At 37.5% G+C, this 23,806-nt stretch overlaps 1 long non-coding RNA gene across 3 annotated transcripts in view; it reads left to right on the top strand.

The window, feature by feature from the left end:
- LOC103559354 (uncharacterized) overlaps positions 1–23,211 on the top strand; it is a 636,399-nt gene extending 613,188 nt beyond the window's left edge. For all 3 annotated transcript variants that reach the window (XR_011536262.1, XR_011536264.1, XR_011536263.1), the window contains 2 exons: positions 2,714–2,802; positions 17,149–23,211. This is a non-coding gene — a long non-coding RNA (uncharacterized lncRNA). The remainder of the gene's footprint in view (positions 1–2,713; positions 2,803–17,148) is intronic.
- Positions 23,212–23,806: the final 595 nt, after the last annotated feature.

Raw genomic sequence — 23,806 nt, 5'->3', positions numbered from 1 at the left:
AATACAGCAATACATTAAAAGGATGGTATACCATGATCTAGTGGGATTTATTCCAAGGATGCAAGAATAGGTCAACATTAAAATCAACCAATGTGACACACCATGTTAATAAATTAAAGGATAAAAATCATATGACCATCTCAATAGATGCAGAAAAAGCATTTGACAAAATTCAGCATCCCTTTATGATATAAATTCAATAAAATGGGTATAGAAGAAAAGTACCACAACATAATACAAACTATATATAACAAACCCACAGCTAACATCATACTCAAAGGTGAAAAGCTGAAAGCTATCCCTTTAAGAACAGGAACAAGACAAGGATGCCCACTCTCTCTTACTCAACATAGTACTGGAAGTCCTAGCTAGAGCAATTAGGCAAGAAAAAGAAATAAAAGGTGTCCAAATTAGAAAACAAGTAAAGCTGTTACTATTTGTGGATGACATGACTTTATATATAGAAAACCCTAAATACCCCATGAAAAAACAACTAGAAATAACAAACAAGTACACTAAAGTTGCAGGATAAAAAATTAATATACAAAAACCTATTGTGTTTCTATACACTAACAATGAACCATCAGAAAGAGAAATTAAGAAAACAGTCTCATTTACAATAGCAACAAAAAAAATAAAATACCTACAAATAAATTTAACCAAGGAGGTGAAATACCTGTATACTGAAAACTATAAGACATTACTAAAAGAAATGGAAGAGGACACAAAGAAATGGAAAGATATTCCGTGCTCATGGATTGGAAGAACTAACATTGTTAAAATTTCCATGTTACCTAAAGCAATCTAAAGATTCAATCCAATGCCTATCAAAATCCCAATGGTATTTTTCACAGAAATAGTACCAAAAATCTTAAAATTTATATGGAACCACAAAAGACCCCAAATAGCCAAAGTAATACTGAGACAAAGATAAAACTGGAGATATCACACTCTCTGATTTCAAACTATATTACAGAATTATAGTAAACAAAACAGTATGGTATTGGCAGAAAAACAGACATACAGATCAATGGAACAGAATTGAGAGTCCAGAAAAAAACCCACACATTTATGGAGAGCTAATTTTTGACAAAGGAGCCAAGAACATACAACAGAGAAAGGAAAATCTCTTTGATAAATGGTGTTGGGAAAACTGGACAGCCACTAGCAAAAACTGAAACTAGACCACTATCTTCTTACATCATACACAAAAATTATCTCAAAATGGATTAGAGACTTAAATGTAAGACTTGAAACCATAAAACTCCTAGAAGAAAACACAGGCAGTACACTCTTGATATATCTTTTTAGATGTCTCGTTAGGAAAGGGAACAAAAGCAAAAATAAATAAAAGGGACTATATCAAACTAAAACACTTTTGGCACAGAAAAGGAAACCATCAGCAAAACAAAAAGACAACATACTGAATGGGAGAAGATATTTGCAAATCATATATCCCATAAGATGTTAATATCCAAAATATATAATGAACTCAGACAACTCAACAACAACCCAGCTGAAAATGCCAGAGGATCTGCATAGACATTATTCCAAAGAAGACATAGAGATGGCCAACAGGTACATGAAAAGATGTTCAAAATCAGTAGTTATTAGGGAAATGCAAATAAAAACCACAATGAGTATCACCTCATGCCTGTTAGAAAGGCTATTATCAAAAAGTGAAAAAATAACAAGTGTTAGGGAGGATGTGGAGAAGAGGGAATCTTCATACACTGTTGGTGGGAATGTAAATTGGTGCAGCCATTATGAAAAACAGAATGAAGATTCCTCAAAAAATTAAGAATAGAACTACCATGTGTTCTAGCTATTCCACTTCTGGGTATTTATCCACAGAATATGAAAACACTAATTTGAAAAGATATATGCACCCCTATGTTTATTGCAGCTTTATTTACACTAGCCAAGATATGGAAAAAACCTAAGTTCCCATCAACTGATGAATGGATAAAGAAGATATGGTATATAAACACAACGGAATACTACCCAGCCACAAAAAATGAAATCTTGCCATTTTCAACAACATGGATGGACTTTGAGAATATTATGCTAAGTGAAATAAGTCAGATGTAGAAAGACAAATACTGTATGATTTCATTCACATATGGAAGATAAAACAAACTATCAAAACCCCCAAAACTCATAGAAGCAAACAGATTGGTAGTTACCAGAGGGGAAGGTGGGGGGAGGGCAATGGATAAAAGGAGTCAATTATAGGGTGACAGATGGAACCTAGACTTTTGAAGTTGAGTAGGCTGTAGTATACACAGACGTCAAATTATAATGTTGTACACCTTAAATCTATATAATGTTATAAACCAATGTTACCTCAATAAAAAAAATTATCTGCTTCCCACACATATTCAACATACAATGGTCAAAGAGACGTAAGATAGTAGCAATAAACACCTTCATTAGGAAGGGGAAGGATGGGAAATGTACACATGCTAGCTGTTAAAGCTTCCACCTAGAAGAGATATGTAGCAGTTCTGCTCATATTTCAATGAGCAAGCCAAGTCACCTTAAAAGATTTGGAAAAATGGAATTCTAATGTGACTCTGGAAGGACGAGTCTGAGATAACATAGAACACTAATTATTACTGTAAATAAATGCATAGGGATATCAGAAACTACAATATAAAAGTAAAAAAGGAAAAGTCTTAATGACTGTTTTCTTCCATTCCCTGAAATACAGGTCTTGTCAGACTTTGAGTACATCCAATTTTTTTGTCAGACCACAAGAAGAGAAGAAAAGTTGACTTCATTATATAAGGCCAGTCGCAGGTGAGTTTTACACAGCGTTTTTATATTCTACATTAGAGGTAGTATAGACAACAGATGAGGTGCTGTGAAAATTACGACAAAGGAAACATCAAGTTTAGAGTGCATGATAAATTTATTTTTCATGTTTAGCAGAACCTCATATTTTCCTCTTTTTTGCTTAATATATCTTGTTTATTACATCTCAGAGTTTTCAAACTTTATAAAACATAATGCTATACATAAAAATCACACTGGATCCTTGTTCTATATACAGCTACTGGGCCCTCTTCCTTATTAGGTCTGTGGTGGGTCTGAGGAATATACACTTTTAATAAGCATTCCTGATTATTCTGAACGGGTGTTCTATGCAAACTCCATTTATAAATGAATGAAATCATTTGTAAGTAATGATAATGAAAATAAGTCAAAGTAATACAGGAATTTCTGAATTATTTTGCAGTGAAAATCTATATTAATAATAAAGTTCATATCCCATATGCATAAATAAATAACACAGAACATGGCATAGTTCCTGCTAAAATAGATAAATCAGTTATGAGTAAAACTAATTACTTACTGGAAAAAATGGATTACATTTTGAATCTAACATATTAGCTGCTGAATTAAATATATCACCTTCTGCATCAGATCCATCATGCATTGAGTAAGTTATATCATCTGCTGCATTGGATGTCCTGCTGGAATCTGATGCATCACGTCTTGAACCAGAAACATAGCCTTCTAAATTAGATACATAACTTACTAAATCTAATATAAAATACACTAAATCAAAGTTACCACCCACTAATTCATGAGTATTGAAATGAATCTATTCTCAGGCTCCGTGTATCTTTAAAGAAACAGTGCATGACCCGCATCGTCCCTATTTCAGATTTTACTGGAGCAAGCCCCTAGAAACTTTCATTTTGTTTTACAGCTCTAAGAGATCAATTTTCTTGTACTTGGTGTATTTAAGACCACCAGTTATTAATGAGTTCTATTTAAACTAGTGATAGTTTGGTAGTCTATAAAGATCCTCTAGGTAAGGTTGTGACTGGTTTAAAATTCATATTGAATGAAAATGTTGCTATTATTTAATCAATATACTTAAATGTATGGATATGTTTTTAATGCTGTGAAAATCGTATTTTAAGTAATATGATTGTAAATTCAAACCTATTGCATTTGATCAGTATACAATCTATGCAACTGTACCTATTGTCCTCTGTATGTCATGATTAATGGTCTCCCAATTATGTGAACTACCTAGGCTTAGCATGATCCTCAATAACATCCTATTATTCTTGTATGATCTTTGGTAATGTATAAGAATTAATTGGTGTATTTAAAAGAATGATTATGACAAGTATTTTCTCAAATATACCACCTGCTGTATAACTATTCTGTCATAGTCAGTGTTTAATAATTTGAGTTTTTTGTGAGCTATTTTAAAACATTTTAAACAGGAAACATGAACAACTTTATGATAAAAACTAATTTTAAAGCAATGAAATAATTTCACTTTAGTGTACTCTCTTTCAATTTTTGCTATAAATTATTTTTCTAGAAAAAATAAAAAACACAAATAAGACACTTTATTTATTTTTTTATTAATGTTATGATAGATTACAAGCTTGTGAGATTTCAGTTGTACATTTTTGTTAGTCATGTTGTGGGTACACCACTTCCCCCTCCGTACCCTCCCCCCACCCCCCCTTTTCCCTGGTAACCACCGATCAGATCTCCTTCTCAATATACTAATTTCCACCTATGAGTGGAGTCATATAGAGATCGTCTTTCTCTGACTGACTTATTTCTCTTAACATAATACCCTCGAGGTCCATCCACGTTGTTGTGAATGGGCCAATTTCGTCTTTTTTTATGGCTGAGTAGTATTCCATTGTGTATATATACCACATCTTCTTTATCCAATCATCAGTTTCTGGGCATGTAGGCTGGTTCCACGTCTTGGCTATTGTAAATAATGCTGCGATGAACATAGGGGTGCAACGGACTCTTGAGATATCTGTTATCAGGTTCTTAGGATAGATACCCAGTAATGGGATGGCTGGGTCATAGGGTATTTCTATTTTTAACTTTTTGAGAAATCTCCATACTGTTTTCCATAGTGGCTGTACCAGTTTGCATTCCCACCAACAGTGTATGAGCGTTCCTCTTTCTCCACAACCTCTCCAACATTTGTCGTTCTTGGTTTTGGATGTTTTTGCCAATCTAACGGGGGTAAGGTGATATCTTAGTGCAGTTTTGATTTACATTTCCCTGATGATTAGCGATGATGAACATCTTTTCATGTGTCTATTGGCCATATTCATATCTTCTTTTGAGAAATGTCTGTTCATGTCCTCTGCCCATTTTTTGATCGGGTTGTTTGTTTTTTTGTTGTTAAGCAGTGTGAGTTCTTTGTATATTATGGAGATTAACCCTTTGTAGGATAAGTGGCTTGTAAATATTTTTTCCCAATTAGTGAGCTGTTTTTTTGTTTCAATTCTGTTTTCCCTTGCCTTGAAGAAGCTCTTTAGTCTGATGAAGTCCCATTTGTTTATTCTTTCTATTGTTTCCCTCAACTGAGGAGTTACAGTGTCCGAAAAGATTCTTTTGAAACTGATGTCAAAGAGTGTACTGCCTATATTCTCTTCCAAAAGACTTATTGTCTCAGGCCTAATCTTTAGGTCTTTGATCCATTTTGAGTTTATTTTGGTGTGTGGTGAAAAAGAATGGTCAATTTTCAATCTTTTGCATGTGGCTGTCCAGTTTTCCCAGCACCATTTGTTGAAGAGACTTTCTTTTCTCCATGGTAGGCCCTCTGCTCCTTTGTTGAAGATTAGCTGTCCATAGATGTGTGGTTTTATCTCTGGGCTTTCAATTCTGTTCCATTGATCTGTGGACCTGTTTTTGTACCAGTACCATGCTGTTTTGATCACTGTAGCTTTGTAGTATGTTTTGAAATCGGGGATTGTGATTCCGCCGGCTTTGTTTTTCTTGCTCAGGATTGCTTTAGCAATTCGCGGTCTTTTGTTCCCCCATATGAATTTTAGGATTGTTTGTTCAATTTCTGTGAAGAATGTTCTTGGGATTCTGATTGGGATAGCATTGAATCTGTATATTGCTTTAGGTAGTATGGACATTTTAACTATGTTTATTCTTCCAATCCATGTACAAGGAATGTTTTTCCATCTCTTTATGTCATCGCCTATTTCTTTCAAGAAAGTCTTGTAGTTTTCATTGTATAGATCCTTCACTTCCTTGGTTAAGTTTATCCCAAGGTATTTTATTCTTTTCGTTGCGATTGTGAATGGGATAGAGTTCTTGAGTTCTTTTTCTGTTAGTTTATTGTTAGTGTATAGAAATGCTACTGATTTATGCACGTTAATTTTATACCCTGCTACTTTGCTGTAGTTGTTGATTATTTCTAATAGTTTTTCTGTGGATTCTTTGGGGTTTTCTATGTATAAGATCATGTCGTCTGCAAACAACGAGAGTTTTACTTCTTCGTTACCTATTTGGATTCCTTTTATTTCTTTTTCCTGCCGAATTGCTCTGGCCAGCACCTCCAGTACTATGTTGAATAGGAGTGGTGAAAGTGGGCACCCTTGTCTTGTTCCTGTCCTCAGAGGGATGGCTTTCAGCTTTTGTCCATTGAGTATGATGTTGGCTGTGGGTCTATCATATATGGCCTTTATTATGTTGAGGTACTTTCCTTCTATACCCATTTTACTGAGGGTTTTTATCATAAATGGGTGTTGGATCTTGTCGAATGCTTTCTCTGCATCTATTGAGATGATCATGTGGTTTTTGTTTTTCATTTTGTTGATGTAGTGTATCACGTTGATTGACTTGCGGATGTTGAACCATCCCTGTGTCCCTGGTATAAATCTCACTTGATCATGGTGTATAATCTTTTTGATGTATTGCTGTAATCGGTTTGCCAAAATTTTGTTGAGGATTTTTGCATCTATGTTCATCAGTGATATCGGCCTGTAGTTCTCCTTCTTTGTGTTGTCCTTGTCAGGTTTGGGGATCAGAGTGATGTTGGCTTCATAGAATGTGTTAGGGAGTTCTCCATCTTTCTCAGTTTTCTGGAACAGTTTGAGGAGAATAGGTATTAAGTCTTCTTTGAATGTTTGGTAGAATTCTCCAGAGAAGCCATCTGGTCCTGGACTCTTGTTTTTGGGGAGGTTTTTGATTACCGTTTCTATTTCCTTACTTGTGATTGGTCTATTCAGATTCTCCATTTCTTCCTGATTCAGTTTGGGGAGATTGTAGGAGTCTAGGAATTTGTCCATTTCTTCCAGGTTGTTCAATTTGTTGGCATATAGTTTTTCATAGTATTCTCTTATGATCTCTTGTATTTCATTGGTATCTGTTGTGATTTCTCCTCTGTCATTCCTGATTTTATTAATTTGCGATTTCTCTCTTCTTTTCTTGGTGAGTCTGGCTAGGGGTTTGTCAATTTTGTTAATTCTTTCGAAGAACCAACTCTTTGTTTCATTGATCCTTTCTATTGTCTTTTTTGTTTCAATATCGTTTATTTCTGCTCTTATTTTTATTATTTCCCTCCTTCTACTGACTCTGGGCTTTGTTTGTTCTTCTTTTTCTAGTTCTGTTAGGTGTCGTTTGAGGTTGCTTACGTGAGCTTTTTCTTGTTTAGTGAGGTGAGCCTGTATTGCGATGAATTTCCCTCTTAGGACTGCTTTTGCTGCATCCCAAATGATTTGGTATGTCGTGTTCTCATTTTCATTTGTCTCCAGATAATATTTGATTTCTTCTTTAATTTCTTCAATGATCCATTGTTTGTTGAGAAGCGTGTTGTTTAGTCTCCACATTTTTGCACCTTTCTCTGCTTTTTTCTTGTAGTTGATTTCTAGTTTAGTAGCGTTATGATCAGAAAAGATGCTTGATATTATTTCAACTCTCTTGTATTTATTGATGTTTGCTTTGGTTCCCAAAATATGGTCAATCCTTGAGAATGTTCCATGTGCACTTGAGAAGAATGTGTAACCTGCTGTTTTTGGATGAAGTGTTCTATATATATCTATTAAGTCCATCTGGTCTAATTTTTCATTTAATTCTATTATTTCCTTGTTGATTTTGTGTCTGGATGTTCTGTCCATTGGTGTTAATGGTGTGTTGAGGTCCCCTACTATTATTGTATTGTTGTTGATGTCTTCTTTTAGTTCTATTAAGAGTTGCTTTACAAATTTTGGTGCTCCTGTGTTGGGTGCGTATATATTTATGTGTTATGTCTTCTTGGTGGAGAGTCCCTTTTATCATTATATACTGTCCCTCTTTATCTTTCTTTATCTGTTTTGCTTTGAAATCTACCTTGTCTGATATTAGTATAGCGACACCTGCTTTCTTTTGTTCATTATTAGCTTGGAGTATTGTTCTCCATCCCTTCACTCTGAGTCTGTGTTTGTCTTTGGGGCTGAGGTGTGTTTCCTGGAGGCAGCATATTGTTGGATCTTGTTCTTTGATCCATCCTGCCACTCTGTGTCTTTTGATTGGGGAGTTCAATCCATTTACATTTAGAGTGATTATTGAGACGTGGGGGCCTACCACTACCATTTTGTGTCTTGTTTTCCGGTTTTCTTCAGTTTCCTTTGTTTCTCGTCCCATGGTTTAATCTGTTCTGATGTAGAGCTGCTACTCTCTGTTGTTGTCCTTCTACTTATCTCCTCTGCTCTTGGTTTTGTAGCCCCTTTCCTTTTTTGGATTTTTCAGGAATGAGGGTTTTCCTGAGGATTTCCTGAAGAGGAGGTTTTGTGGCAATGAACTCCCTTAATTTTTGTTTATCTGGGAAAGTTTTTATTTCTCCATCGTATTTGAAGGATATTTTCGCTGGGTAGAGAATTCTCGGCTGTAGATTTTTGTCCTTCAGATTTTTGAATATATCATTCCACTCTCTTCTAGCCTGTAAAGTTTCTGCTGAGAAATATGCTGATAGCCTGATGGGGGTTCCTTTGTAGGTTAGTTTCTTTTGCCTGGCTGTCCTTAATATTTTCTCCTTGTCGTTGACTTTTGCTAGCTTCACTACTATATGCCGTGGAGTTGGTCTTCTTGCATTGATAAAGTTTGGAGATCTATTGGCTTCTGTCACCTGAAGATCCATCTCCCTCACCAGATTTGGGAAGTTCTCAGCCATTATTTCTTTGAATAGGTTTTCTGCCCCTTTCTCCTTCTCTTCTCCCTCTGGTATACCTATAATCCTTACGTTGCATCTCCTAATTGTGTCTGATAATTCTCGGAGAGTTTCTTCATTTCTTTTAAGTCTTGCTTCTCTCTCCTCCTCTGCCTGCAACAATTCTATATTGCCATCTTCCAAATTGCTAATTCTTTCCTCCATATTATCGGCCCTACTGTTCAGAGCATCTAGATTTTTCTTAATCTCCCCTATTGTGTTCTTCATTTCCAATATTTCTGTTTGGTTCTTCTTTATCGTATCAAACTCTTTTGTGACATAGCTCCTGAACTCGTTGAGTTGTCGGTCAGAATTCCCTCTTAACTCATTGAGAATCTTAATGATGGCTGTTTTGAAGTCATCATCATTTAGGTTATATATCTCATTTTCTTTGGGATTGTTTTCTGTGTATTTGTTACTTTCTTTCTGTTCTGGAGATTTAATGTATTTTTTCATATTGCTTGATGTTGTTGATTTGTGCCTCCGCATGGAGATAGAGTTTAGTTGCTCCTTTCACTTGTTTCAGCTGCTGTGGTGGGGGGAGCAGCTGTTTATACTTCACCAACCAGGAACCCTGTCCGTAGTTGCTAACTGGGCCTGGGCCCCTCTTTGTAGCCACAGTGGCCCTTTGGATTCCCTCCTCTGCCGTGGGGGCCGTCACAGGGGGGCTTCAGGCTGCAGGTGCCTACTGTTGTTGCCCACCTAGATGCGCTCTCTCCTTGGGGTCTGCAACGGTGTTATGGGCTTTTCCAGCGGCCAGGGGTGGGATCACTTATATTTGTCGCTCCGTTGCTGTCGGCACCCACCAAATCTCACTTGTCCTCTATGGGTTGCAGGAGAGCTATTGGCATCTTCTACAGTCTGTGGTTAGTACACCTAGCTATGCTGCTTTTGCCCTGGGGTCTTCCAGCCTTGTGGCTGGAGGCTGGGTGCCTTCTACTGGTGCTGTGCAGAGGCTTTCCCTAAGGCTGCTGTGAGCCTGTAGGGTTTCCCCCTAGGCTACTAAGCTGGGTCTCTGGAACTCTCTCCAGCCCCAGTCCTCTCCGAGATCTCCAACAATCCCTAGCCTCACGGGGTGGGCAACGGCAGCTGGGGGTCGCCCCGCCCTCTGGGATTCTCTCCGGGCCTCTCCCGGAGCCGTGAATGCTCAGCGTGGCCCCTCTGCTAACGGCACACAGAGAGTTTTGTCTGCTGCCCGGGCGGAGTTCTGGCGCTTCCCCTCCGGGTCGCAGAACCGGCCTTTGAAAGTTCCCCCAGCCCCGGTCCTCTCCTCTCCGAGATCTCCAGCAATCCCTAGTCCCACGGGGCGGGCAACGGCAGCTGGGGGTTGCCCCGCCCTCTGGGCTTCTCTCCGGGCCTCTCCCGGGAGCCCTGAATGCTGGGTGTGGCCCCTCTGCTAATGGCAGACAGAGAGTTTTGTCTGCTGCCTGGCGGAGCTCCAGCGCTTCCCCTCCGGGTCGCAGAACCGGCCTTTGAAAGTTCCCCCAGCCCCGGTCCTCTCCGAGATCTCTGGCAATCCCTAGTCCCACGGGGCGGGCAACGGCAGCTGGGAGACCTCCGTGCCCTCCGTGTCTCTCTCTGGGACCCTCCGGGCGCCCTGAGCACCAGGCTGGGTCTCCCCGCCAATGGCGGGGAGAGACTCTCCCCGCGGGCTCAGGTGTGCAACTCCAAAGTTTCCCTCTGCGTTTAGGAGTAATTGCGGGGGGTTTAGGTAGGGTTCTGGTCACCTGTTTCCACCGTCGCTCCTCTGTTGTGTTCTCACTCCTGCCCTAGATGTGTGTGGATCCTCTGGGGGCGTCCGTTCACAAATAAGACACTTTAAATCACCAAAAATATTATGAATCAGAGATTACCATTGTCATTACTCAGATATCTCCTCTGAAAATATATATATTGAACTGAATATTCTTGAAGTCATTTTAACAGACATTGCAATATGAGGCTGATTTGAGGCATTAAAACTTTTCATGTTTATGCTTAGTAGCTTAATTACTTCTTATAGCAATCATGTGAGTTAAGATAAGAAGTCTGTTATTCTCTCTTCCATTTTATAGATGAAGAAAAGATATAGACATTTTCATGTTGGCATGTTGAAAATATTTTAAGTAGGTTGTTTCATCTGTTAAAAAATTCATATATGAATAAGGTATAAAAAGTCAAAAATGAATCATTCTTATTTTTCTTTTGTCGAGGCAAATACTCTTCTTTCTTCATCAGGCTTTGTGCCTTTTAAAAATATTCTATTTACTTTAGTGCTCTATAATTGTGAGAATAATGAGTTTTTCCTCATCTTTCCTGAATTAATTCCATAAATCATTAATTTTACTATAACTTTATCTCACCTTCTAGAAACTCCCTTCAAGTCTATGAGTTCTCTGAACTCCTTTTACATTTCTTGAGAAATGTAGTACTGGATCTATATCATGATTAGGGAAGCCAGGGGGCATGAGAGATTAGCATCCAAAACACTGGTGGAAATACTCATCCACTTTTATGGTTTTTTCCCCCAGAAATGGCAAGAGAGTAGGTAGTATATAATCTACTTAAATTTGAAATAAAGTACAGAAGAAGGCTGATATAGGAAGAAGTGAATCAGTCAGACTTAAGACAAAAGCAAAGTGAGACTCATACTGGCAATCCTTTCTCCCTGTTAACCTTCCTCTTGGAAGAAAATCATCAGTTTTGATTTAATGAATTCGCTTTCTAATCCCATTCTTTAACACTCAAGGGTAACATTGAAATTGTATATCAACTTAGTGTTTGAAATGTCCTTGAATTCCAAGAAAATAAAATCCTACACAGAATACTTAAGCATAATGATGGGTCAGCTGGGAAGGACATTCAAGTAAGAGTCAGAAACCTTGGTTCCCAATGCGGGACCCATAACTATATAACCGCAAGGACGTCACTTTACATTTCCTGGCCTCATCTATTAAATAGAATTACAGATCTAACCTTCCCAAACACTGTACAATGTTATGAAAATTAGTTACTTTCCATTAGGTAAAGATTTTGAAGTTCTTAGAAGGGAAAGGAGGCGGTATATAAGTACAAGGACTACTTTTAAAAGTTATACGGCAGAAATAATAAAACAGCATCACAAGCTTCAGTTGAAAATCAAAGTTTCGTAAATTCTCTTATTCTATTGTCCTGAATTGTTATAAAGTTCCTCATCTTAATTTGTGGTAGGGGAAGGAGTATTGATTGAGAGACAAAAAAAATCACCTGTGTGACTAGTGCTCAGAAAGAAAGGAGGTGTTTGGTAAAAGACAAGGCTGGAGAAATAGGGAGAGACCAATCACACAAGGTCTTGGAAGCCATGCTAAGGATGTTGTTCTTTATCCTAAGAAGTAACTGAAAGTCACTGAAAGATTTTAAGCAGAAAAATGAAATGATCAGATTTGCATTTTATAAAGCTTACTCTATCTGCAGTGCAGAAAGTTGATACGTGGTAGACAGAAGTAGACACGGTGAAATTACTTAGGAAACTACTGCAGTAACTTAGGTTAGAGATGATGGGGAATCTGCCTTGGGTTTTATTAATGTAAATGAGGAGAAGTGGGCAACATACTAGTTTTCTTGAGTCAAGGGAGTCAGAGTGATCAGAAATAAGAGGAACACAGAGATAGATATGAATTGTCAATGTTCTTAGATTACAGAGGATGGTTGGTTCATGTGTATTCATTATAAAGCAAATAAACAAATTAAAAGAGGGTGATGCATAGACCAATGGGGACAGGTTTTCATGAAGCAAAGACTATGACTAATCTAATACTGAAAAACTGATACCCATAAGAAATAAAAAAGGAAATTATTAAATAGAAAATGTAAAATTGTGACAAATATATAGTAATATGACAGCAGTTTCAATCAATATAAATGGGATACTCATTAATTCTAAAAAAAGACAGATAGTTTAGAAAATGGAAAAATAGGATCCAACCAGATGTTGTTTAAAAGTACGTAGAAGGGCCGGCCCCGTGGCTGAGTGGTTAAGTGTCTGCGCTCTGCTTTGGTGGCCCAGGATTTTGCCAGTTTGAATCCTGGGCACAGACATGGTACTGCTCATCAAGCCATGCTGAGGTGGCATCCCACATGCCACAACTAGAAGGACCCACAACTAAAAAGAAAAAATACACAACTATGTACCGGGGGCTTTGGAGAGAAAAAGGAAAAATAAAATCTTAAAAAAAAAAAAAGTACATGGAATACTTGGAAATAGAGGAAAGAAAAAGGAAATATCAAGCACTATGATAAGGAAAGCTCAATAGGTGATATTAAATATCTGAAAAATTAGAATTTCACCAAAAAAAATAAGGGAACAATAAGGATGTTATATTATGGTAAAAGGAACAATTGAACAAGAAGATATATCTATTATGTATGTATATGTATGTGTGTGTGTGCATATATATATATATACTATTAGGGGTATACCCCTAATAGTGCAACCTAAATATGTTCACCAAAAAGTGTCATAACTTCAGAGAAACAGATAAATCAACAATTTAATTAGAGACTTTAGTACATCCTTCTACAAAACTTAGAAATAAATCTGTTTTATATATACTCTACGTGTGTGTGTATGTGTATATAAATATAACCCCATAAAAGAAAAAGAAAATTATTTTCAAGCACACACAGAATATTTAAAATAATAGAACATTTATTTTGTCACATAGAAAGCCTCCATGAATCCCAAAAGATCAGTAAAGTGTGATAACATTAGCATCAATAATATTGGAAGAATAGCTTAAAATCACAAGCTAGAAATTGAAATGACATATTCATAAATAACCCATGGCATGCAAAGGGAATCATAAGAAATAAAGAAATATTTAAAACTAAGTGATAATGAGCCAGCCCTGATGGCCTAGCAGTTGAAATTCAGTGTGCTCTGCTTCAATGGCCTGGTTTCAGTTCCTGGGCATGGAACCACTCATCTGTCGGTAGCCATGCTGTGGTAATGGCTCACACAGAAGAACCAGAAGAACTTACAACTGTACACAATTATGTACTGGGGCTTTGGGGAGTAAAAAGAGGAAGATTGGCAATAGATGTTAGCATAGGGCAAATCTTCCCCATGGGGGAATAAAACCCCTAAGTCATAATGAAAACACTAATTGTCAGAATTTGTGGGTCACAGATAAGCAATTATTAGAGGAAAATGTGTACTGTTTGTATTTTATAAAGAAATAAGGATAATTTTTTTGTAGTTTTTTTTTTTTTTTTTGCTGGGAAAGATTTGCTCTGAGCTAACAACTGTTGCCAATCTTCCTTTCTTTTTTTTTCTTCCCAAAGCCCCAGTAAATAGTTGTATATTTTAGTTGTGAGTCCTTCTGGTTCTTCTCTGTGAGCCGCCACCACAACATGGTTACTGACAGGCAAGTGTTGCTGTTCCACACCTGGGAACTGAACCCAGGCTGCCAAACTTTAATTGCTAGCTCAAGGATGATTTTTAAATTGCTAAGCATTCAGCTCATTATTTTGGAAAGATTGCAACTAATTAAAACTAAAAGACTAATAGAATAGAAATGATAATGGGCAGAAATAGTAGGAATAAAAATAATAATAACACAGATAAAACTTGTTCTTTAAAAAGATTAATGAAATTGACATATTTCTTTCAAAACTGACTAACAAACCAGAAATAAAGAGAAAAAGAAAATAAACCATAATGAAATAAAGAATAACTACAGACCCAAAAGAATTCTAATAAATAATAAAGGACACAATTAATGACTCTACCTCATCAAAATGAATAAATTCATAGAATTATAAATGCCAAAAGTGGTAAAAGAAGAAATAAAAAATTTGAGTCATTCTAGAAGTATCAAAAAATAGAAATAGTATACTTTTGTTCCCCTAAATCTCAGGCCCAAATGGTTTTACAAGTGAGTTCTATCCAACTTTCAACTAATAGTTAATCTATATTTTTTAAAGTTTTCCTGAAAATATAAGAAAACCATAGTTCTCTAGCTCTTTTCATGATGCAAGTGTAGCATTTATTCCCAAAACAGATGTGAACTGTTCAAGAATGAATATATATTGACCATTTAACTTATGAATGTAAATGCAAAAATTCTCAAAACATATATTACTGAATCAAACAATATATTAAAAAATACATTATGTTTAATTCTCAAAGATGCAAGGATGTCTGTACAGCAGAACATTGATAAAGCTGAGGATGGCAGAACAACCAAATCGACCAAGCCTGGTTTTCCAACAGAATGTAGGCACCATTCTAGACTACTTACACTTAGATTGTTTTGGGAGAGACACTAAAGCCTCTATCTTGTTAATCAACTACATTTTTGTTGTTTGTTACAGAAACCAGACCTGTATCCTAACAAACAGCCCCACTGTCTCCCAAATCCTTTTTAATATTTCCTAATTACCAGTGGGTTGAAAAGTAATGTAGCACCAAAATCCCCTTTTAGAGTTTGCTTCCTAGGCTCACACCTGCCACCAACTATGTTGATCCAATTCCCTAGATAGATAGATTCTGAGATGGGAATTAGCATGTAGAAAGTTTACTGAGAAATGCATCACTTGTAGTAAAGTGAGAAATCCAGGATTAGGGAGAGGGAGAAACCAAGCACAATGTCCTTATAACTGAGTCCTCAACTGATAGTATAGTAGCTCTGGAGCTGGCATGACCATTCAGGGTTGCTCCAATTGAATCAAGGGTCTGGTCATTTATATCCCTGTATTGACTTGTCATTGGCTACAGGTTGCTTCCTTTTAGAGAACGTAACCTTGAGTAGGGCAGTTCCCTATGAGCAACTGTAATTACCCATGAGGAATGCAGCTTCCACAGTAGCCAGTTCAGAGCCAGCAGCTGCGGGATGGATGCAACAGCACTGAAGAGCACCTAGGCATAGCACCATAGTATTCACTAGAATTCTCTACTATAACTACCAGCCTTCCATTTAACTATCTTCCCAACTACAAAGTATCTTATTCTACTGGTATGGAATTTAAAATGACCCTATTTAATGAGGTCCTTTGCTTTTAAATATGAAATGATGATAAAAATTCTCTCATAATAAGAGAAATGAGAAATAAATTATGATGAGGTGTTTTTAGAACTTTTGATAACCACTGTGTTGGGTAGTATGAACTGATAATTGCACTGTAATATTCTGTTGGTGGGAGTATAAACTTTTACAATTCCTAGGCAGAATATCCACGTTTTCTGACAGTAATTCTTCTAAGAATACATTCTATAAATATGCCTCACATATGTGCAAAGCAAAACATACAAAATATGCTTTGCAGTATTGTGGTAATGTCATAATATTGGAAATAATTTAAAAGTCCACTAACAGCATTTTTGGTCAAGTAAATTATGATATATTTAGTCAGTGGAAAGATGTACACCCTTAACAACAAGATCCCCCCAAAAAAACAGAATGAGGAAGTTATTAATTTATTGAGACAGAAAGAAAACCAAGATAAATTATTAAGTAGAAAAGTAATGTGTTGAAAATCTTGGATAGTATGAGACCATGTATGGCGGAAAATATTTGCATGTATATACCCAGACTATCTCTGGAAAGATATAAAAAAGTGATAATGTTTGTGGAAGCAGGATAACTTTTAGAGAATGCTAATAAATTTAGTACCATGTCAGTGAAAGACATCAGAATATTCTACCCCAAAATATACCATATTGGCATAAAGATTATATTGAACTGAAGGCAACTGAGAAAAATCAGACACAGGAAAAGCTCTCTGCCCTCCCCTTGTCTGCCTAGAACAGGGTCTAAATTTTCCTCGTGAAGTGGTCCCCCGCTCTCATCGGGAGAGGAGGAATCTCATTATCACCAGAGATGGAGAAGGTGATGAGATGAGTCTACACGAACAAAACCTCACTAAATGACCTTTATCTCCCATTAGTTTCCCCTGTATATTTACCTTCCCACAAGTTACTGCCCCTAGAAACCCAGACCCTTTTTTCTTTGTCTTGTCTTCTCCATAATTTATTGTCCTTTGTTAAGATGGTATATAAATTCCCCAAGTTTAACCACTTCCTTGAGTCTTCATTTCTTTTCTATTAGTCAGTGGAAAATGCATGTAAAAACAAATAAAAATATTAAGAGCAAATAAAATTTGTATGCCCTTTATCTCATTAATTTGTCTTTTGTTGCTCTAATTCACAGGCCCAGTCACAGGAGCAAAGAAGGTAGAAGAAAGATTTTTTTCCTCCTTCACAGCTATAGAGACCATGAAGGGACAATATCAGCTGGAACAACCTGCTCACTTTGGAGACTGCAGCTAAGATCTCGGGATGCCTGATAAAGCTGGCAAAAGATAAAAATGCTTAGGAAGTCAGTCTACTGGATTTCTGTCTGTAGGGTTCAATTGAGAGAGGGCAGTAAGAGTTGTCTCTCCCTGTCTTTTCCCTTTCAAATTTAGATCAGTGAGAGAAAACATTTGTGTGAACTACTTCATTGGGTCTTGTAACTTTTGTTTTGGCCGTTGTTATTGATCTATTCCCTCTCAAGAGCAGCCATAATTTTCCTTTGTCTTTGTCTTCCATGCCATTTGTTATAAGGGGAAGAATCATAGGGCAGAACATAGGCATAGATCCTCTAAGCCTGTTGTTAGAGCCAGCCTCACAGACTGCTTAGTTTATGGTTCTCATCAGACTGGTGTTCATTTGGACAAACTTCGCTGTGCGACAACAATAAAACTGGATTGAGATTCTCCTTCCATCCCCTGTTACATTCTGAGAGCTTGGATTGGATCCTGTGAAAGTGTTCTTTCCATTTTGTCTGCCTTCTGGCAGGTGCACATTATCAAACCTGCATCTGGTAGCTAGCTGTCAGGCTAAAAACCCAAGACATGAGGTACACAAGCAGCATTGTCTGTCCAATGGCGCCAACTCTCAGGGAAATTTGTCTAAATAGAGGGGCTATACCCATAAGGGGTCCTTGTTGTCTCTCTCCTTCATGGTCTTGTTAGTACTGAGAAAATTCCCAACCAAGTATTGCCTGCCTAAATTAGAGGGTCTGTGATTAAAGGCATCTCACTTTTGTAGGAGACTAGAGACAGGAATTTTCATCAACATCATCCTGACCACCTGTGACAATGAGAGTGCTTTCCATGGCGGCTGCATCTTCTGCATCTGCTCCAGAGATGCCTGTTGTGTCCATAATAACAATTTACTCTAATCCTGGAACATCGCCACTGGACCTTTCCATAAAAAGGCTTCCTGGTTTGAACAGCATTTGAGATGGGTACGTCCTTAGAGATTTTACTTGTTGATAGCCAAGTGATGGATGGATCTTTTGATTTGGAAAATCTTTTATATCAAAAAGGATTTTTAGAGAGCTCTCATCCTAAACAAATGCCTTATTGCTTTAAATGGGAAGATCAGATCGAAAGAAAGACACAACAAGCATTACAGCTAGCCTGAGGAACTCCCTTAACAAAATTAAAGAACAAAAATTAGGCTTAAAGTAAAGTTAAAATCCACACCCACCATAAAGTCTCCTTTCCCCTCTCCTCTCTATACTTCCCTGTACCTCCAATTCCTTATCCCTGACTCTTCAGAAGATCTTTTGGCTCTCTGGATCCCTGCCACAAATCGACTTCCCCAAACTCTGGCCCTACCTCCTCAAGAAATTTCTTTAATCCCCAAAACTCCTCCAAACTGACCCCCTCAAATCCCTTAAACATCCAGCTGCCCATTTAACTTCCCTTTATTTACAAGAATTGCAAAAAGTACTCTGGTCTGACCTCCAGGCATGGGCATAAAGTTACTCACTAAATGCTGATAACCAGGAAATCACTTTGACAGAGGCTCTGGGAACCCGCGGCAAGGCTAATTTTTCCTATCCCTCATTACTCCACCTACTTGCCAGGGCTCTCTACTCAAACCCCATATGTTCCATGCCTTCCCAGGAATGTATCTTTCTGAAAGTATCCTTGAATTCCTCTGCAAAGAATTCACGTTCCCCAGACAGAAGCAGATCTTTTACGTTGCAAAGCCCTTTTACCCCCACTTTTAGAAGATCTTACCAAATTTAGAGAGGAGCTAGAAATATTAATGGTCATTCACAATTTCATCTATAGGGACATCAACTGGCTACTAACAGATGTTCTTCCCACTCATTGTTATACTGTAATTATATGCCAAGCCAAATATCCTTCTGAGGAAGTCCTCCCCCTCCCCGCCCCCCACCACAAGGGAAACTAGTGGCCAGATTCTCTCCCAGGACCTCCTACAAATGACTAGGAAATGGCTCAGCTGGAGGTCAGTATACAGGGCCTGATAGGAACAATCACAGAGGGCTTTTCCCCTAAGGTGAGTTGATCTAAGGTTGAATTGTGCGCTCAGAAAGAAAGTAAACAAACCAAGGCCTTTGTAGAACACTTTATACAGACTTTCCCGAGGCACACTACATTAATCCCAGAGGTCCCAGAGCATAGAAATCTTTTAATGTCTGCTGTAGTCAGAAATCATCTCCCTAATTTTTAACAAAATCTAAAATAGTTTGGTTGGATTGGTAGGACAACCTCTCAGCATTATTATTGAGGCTGCTACCCAATTCTTTGAATATAGCATGCAAGAAAGCAAGAAAAAGAAAGAACTAAAAACACTAGTCTTTGACTTGCAAATAGAGTCATTTTTTTAAAAAATATTTTATTGAGGTTACATTGGCTTATAACATTGTGTGCATTTCAGGTGTACATTATTGAGTCTTTACAAAACAAAAAGGTGACTGAAAATAACTCAAAGCCTTGCCAACCACAAAGCTTCCCGTATCCATCTCAAGACTTTTGCAGATGCTATAAAAAGCCAGGACATTGAAAGTGGAAATGTCCTGCACTTAAAAGAAAGGAAAGCTTACAGAGAAACTCCCTTAGACTCCAGCACCCTTGCAAGGTCCATTTTTCCTGTTCTGTGAGACAACTCCTGATAAACCTCACTGATTGACGGAGTCAGCTGATCCTTGGTTGTACCTCAGTATCCATTGTTAAAATTAAAATAGAAGATTGGGAACTAGATTTCTTTATTGATACTGGCACAACTTTCTCTACTATCTGCTCAGAGGATTTCTCTCTACCCACCAATTCCAATTCCATCGGAGTCTCTAGGCAGCCTATTTTACTGCCCATGTCTCAGGCTACCCCAATATCCGTAGGTCCTCTTAACACCCACCATGTCTTTCTATTTTCTGACACCTCACTGGCTAGCCTTTTTGATAAAGATATGTTATGTAAATTGAATCCCACTATACAGTTTAATGAGATGGGCTTTTTTATCTCCCTGCCCTCACACTAAATCTCAAACTTCCTACTTTCCCTAATGTAGACACATTTCGATTCAAAATCATCTGAAGAGGAACCAAACTTAACAGGTGCCCCAATTAGTCTTTGGAACTCACATGCAAATGAGACTGACTACTACTAAATGCAGAACCTGTGCACATTGCCTAGACAAGGAATATACCTTTCTCATTAGTAGCTCAACACCCTCTCTCTTAAGATGCAGAACAAGAAATTAAACTTATAATAGACTCACTTTCACAGCAAGGTATTCTCATTGTTACCTTCTCACCCTGCAATACCCCAATCTTGCCAGTGAAAAAGGAGAATTCGATTCAGAAGGGAATCAATACGTACAAGAGCTAAGGGCCATAAACTCTTGTAATTTCTTGCCATCCCATACTCCCCAACCCAGCTACTGTTGTTACCTCAGTCCCTGCTGACGCAGCCTCATTTACAGTAACTGACCATTCCTCAGCTTTCTTTAAGATTCCACCCTGACTGAATTTTTTATGCATTTATATTTAGAGAAAAACAACAAGGACTTGCACACCTCTGCGTTACTGTGAGTTCACCTCAAAATTTTCCCCAACGCTTTAAAGCTGATGTAGACTCTATAGCCGTTATTCAAGACTCCTCCTTTGTGCAATATGTTGATGACCTCTTACTTTGTAACGGAACTAAGTATGGTGCTCCTATAGACTCCCTCATTCTTCTAAATGCACTAGCCAAATGATACCACACGCTTCAAAATCTAAACTTCAATGGGTACAAACAACAGTTACCTACTTAGAACATGAGATATCTCAGCGTACTCAAAAACTCACCTCAAAGTACCTTGAGTCAATCTTGTTCTTCCTTCTGTTTCTTTAACAGTTAAATATATTTTTAGGGGCAGCTGGCTATTGTTGTCAATGGATTTCTAATTTTCCGCCCTTGCTAAAACTTTATGTGCCCTCCTCCCAGTCAGTCCTTCAGAACCCATTTCCCGGCCCTTAGAGGCATTAATCACCTTTGAAGCCTTAAAAGTAGCACTGTCCACATGCCTAGCTCTTGACTTACCTAATTTTGGCAAACCTTTTCACCTATATTGCCATGAAAATAATGGGATTACTGCAGGTGTTCTAAGACAAACTTTTATGTCTCATATATGTTCTATAATATGTTTCTCATGTTAATTAGACCCTGTGGCATTGGGCATGCTCCTGTGCCTGTGTATAGTAGCTGCAGCAGCTGCTTTAATTGACAAGGCCAATACCCTAATATTAGGCTCTTCCATTCACCTCTATGTTCTCCATGTAGTCTCTGCTCTTTTACAAGTCCATAAAACACAGCACTTCTCTATGTGGCAGCATAATATCTATGCACAGGCCCAATGAACAAACTCCTCCATCAACTTACATTGCTGTTATTCTCTAAATTCAGCTACTCTGCTACCCTTCCCTGATGATGGGGAGCCCTACTCCATTCCACATGATTGGCTTGCAACTATAAAAATGGTCTCAAACCCACAAGAGGACCTTTTAGATACCCCTTAAACAACCCAGACATTCTTCTATTTTGTGATGGCTACTATAAATGAAATTTCTGGGGAAACATAATAACTATTATGCCATAGTTTCCCCACATGAGACATTTGAAGCATACACTTTGCCAAATGTAAAATCAGCTCAATAGGTGGTAAACTCCCTGACATCAATCTTGGCCATGATTATTGGATTTGATACCAAAAGCAAAGTCAACAAAAGCAAAAATAAACAACTGAAACCACATCAAACTAAAAAGTTTCTGCACAGCAAAAAAAACCATCAACAAAATGAAAAGGCAACCTCAGAATGGGAGAAAATATTTGCAAATCATATATCTGATAAAGAGTTAATATCCAAAACATATAAGGAACTCATACAACTCAATAGCAAAAAAACAATCTGATTAAAAAATGGGTAGAGGAACAGAATAGACATTTTTTTCAAAAAATACATATAGATGGCCAATAGACACATGAAAAGGTACTCAACATCACTAATCGTCAGGGAAATGCAAATCAAAACCACAGTGAGATACCACTTCACAGCTGTCATAATGGCTATTATCAAAATGACAAGTAACAAGTGTTGACAAAGCTGTAGAGAAAAGGGAACCCTTGTGCACTTTTGGTAGGAAAGTAAATTGGTGCAGCCACTATGAAAAACAGTATAGAGTTTCCACAAAATATTAAAAATAGAACTACCATATTATTTGGCAATTCAAATTCTGGGTATTTATTTGAAGGAAATGAAATCACTGTTGCAGAAAGATATCTGCACTACCATGTTCATTCAGCAGTATTCATAATAGCCAAGACGTGGAAATAACCAAAGAGTCCATCGATGAATAAATGAATAAAGATAATGTGGTGTGTGTGTATATATATATATATACACATACACAAATAACATGGAATATTATTTACCCATAAAAATGAAGGAAATTCTGCCATTTGTGACAACATGAATGGAACTTGAGGGGCATTATGTTAAGTAAAATAAGTTAGAGAAAGACAAATACTGTATGATCTCACTTATATGCAGAATCTAAACAAAAAAAACAACCCGAACTCATAGGTACAGAGAACAGATTGGTGGTTGCCAGAGGCAAGGGATGGGAGATGGGGGGCTGGGAAAATGGGTGAAGGTGGTGAAAAGGCACAAACATCCAGTTAGAAGATCAATACGTTCTGGGGGTGTTATGTACAGCATGGTGACTATCGTTAACAATACTGTATTGCACATTTGAAAGTTGCTAACAGAGTAGATCCTAAAAGTTCTAATCACAACATTTTAACTAAATTTATTGTGGTAATCATCTTGCAATATATACTATATACGTATATCAAATTGTGTTGTGCACTTTGGACTAATACAACGTTATATGTCGATTATATCTCAATAAAACTGAGAAAAAGAGAATTTTAGTACTCTGAAATACACCTTACCATACCAGAAAAAAAATCAGCTTCAAACACTGAACTCATAGCTCTTATCAGAGCCTGCACATTGGCAAAGGGAAAAACTGCCACTATTTACATTGACCTGGAGTCAATGTTAAAAAGCATATCTGGAATATGCTTTTGGAGTCTGCTATGCTGTTGGCACAATCTGGAAATCTCATGGATTCTTAACCTTTGCAGGTACTCATTGCCAACAGACATATAATTGCTGTCCTATTTCAGGTTATTCATCTCCCTGCTAAAATTGCTACTATTCACTGTCCAGCCCATACCAAGGAAACTGACATTATATCTCTACAAAATGATAAGGCTGACAAAGCTGCTAAACGCATAGTTGAAAGCGGACCCCCTATCCTTTTTCCATCCAATTTATAAACCTGTTTTTATTCTTGACTGATTTTACTATCAGAATGCCCCACTATCTGAAAAGGACAGAAGAATGCCAAATAATTATGACCAATTATACATAGAACCAAATGGATTTCCTGTAGTCCCCTGTCGTTTGATCTTTTGGCTTGCACTAATATCCCATCAGATAGGATGTATGTTCAGAC

The sequence above is a fragment of the Equus przewalskii genome, chromosome X, assembly GCF_037783145.1.
Source record: "Equus przewalskii isolate Varuska chromosome X, EquPr2, whole genome shotgun sequence".
Taxonomy (NCBI): Eukaryota; Metazoa; Chordata; class Mammalia; order Perissodactyla; family Equidae; genus Equus; species Equus przewalskii.
Note: the sequence above shows the minus strand (reverse complement) of the source record. Positions and strands in the feature narration are given on the sequence as shown.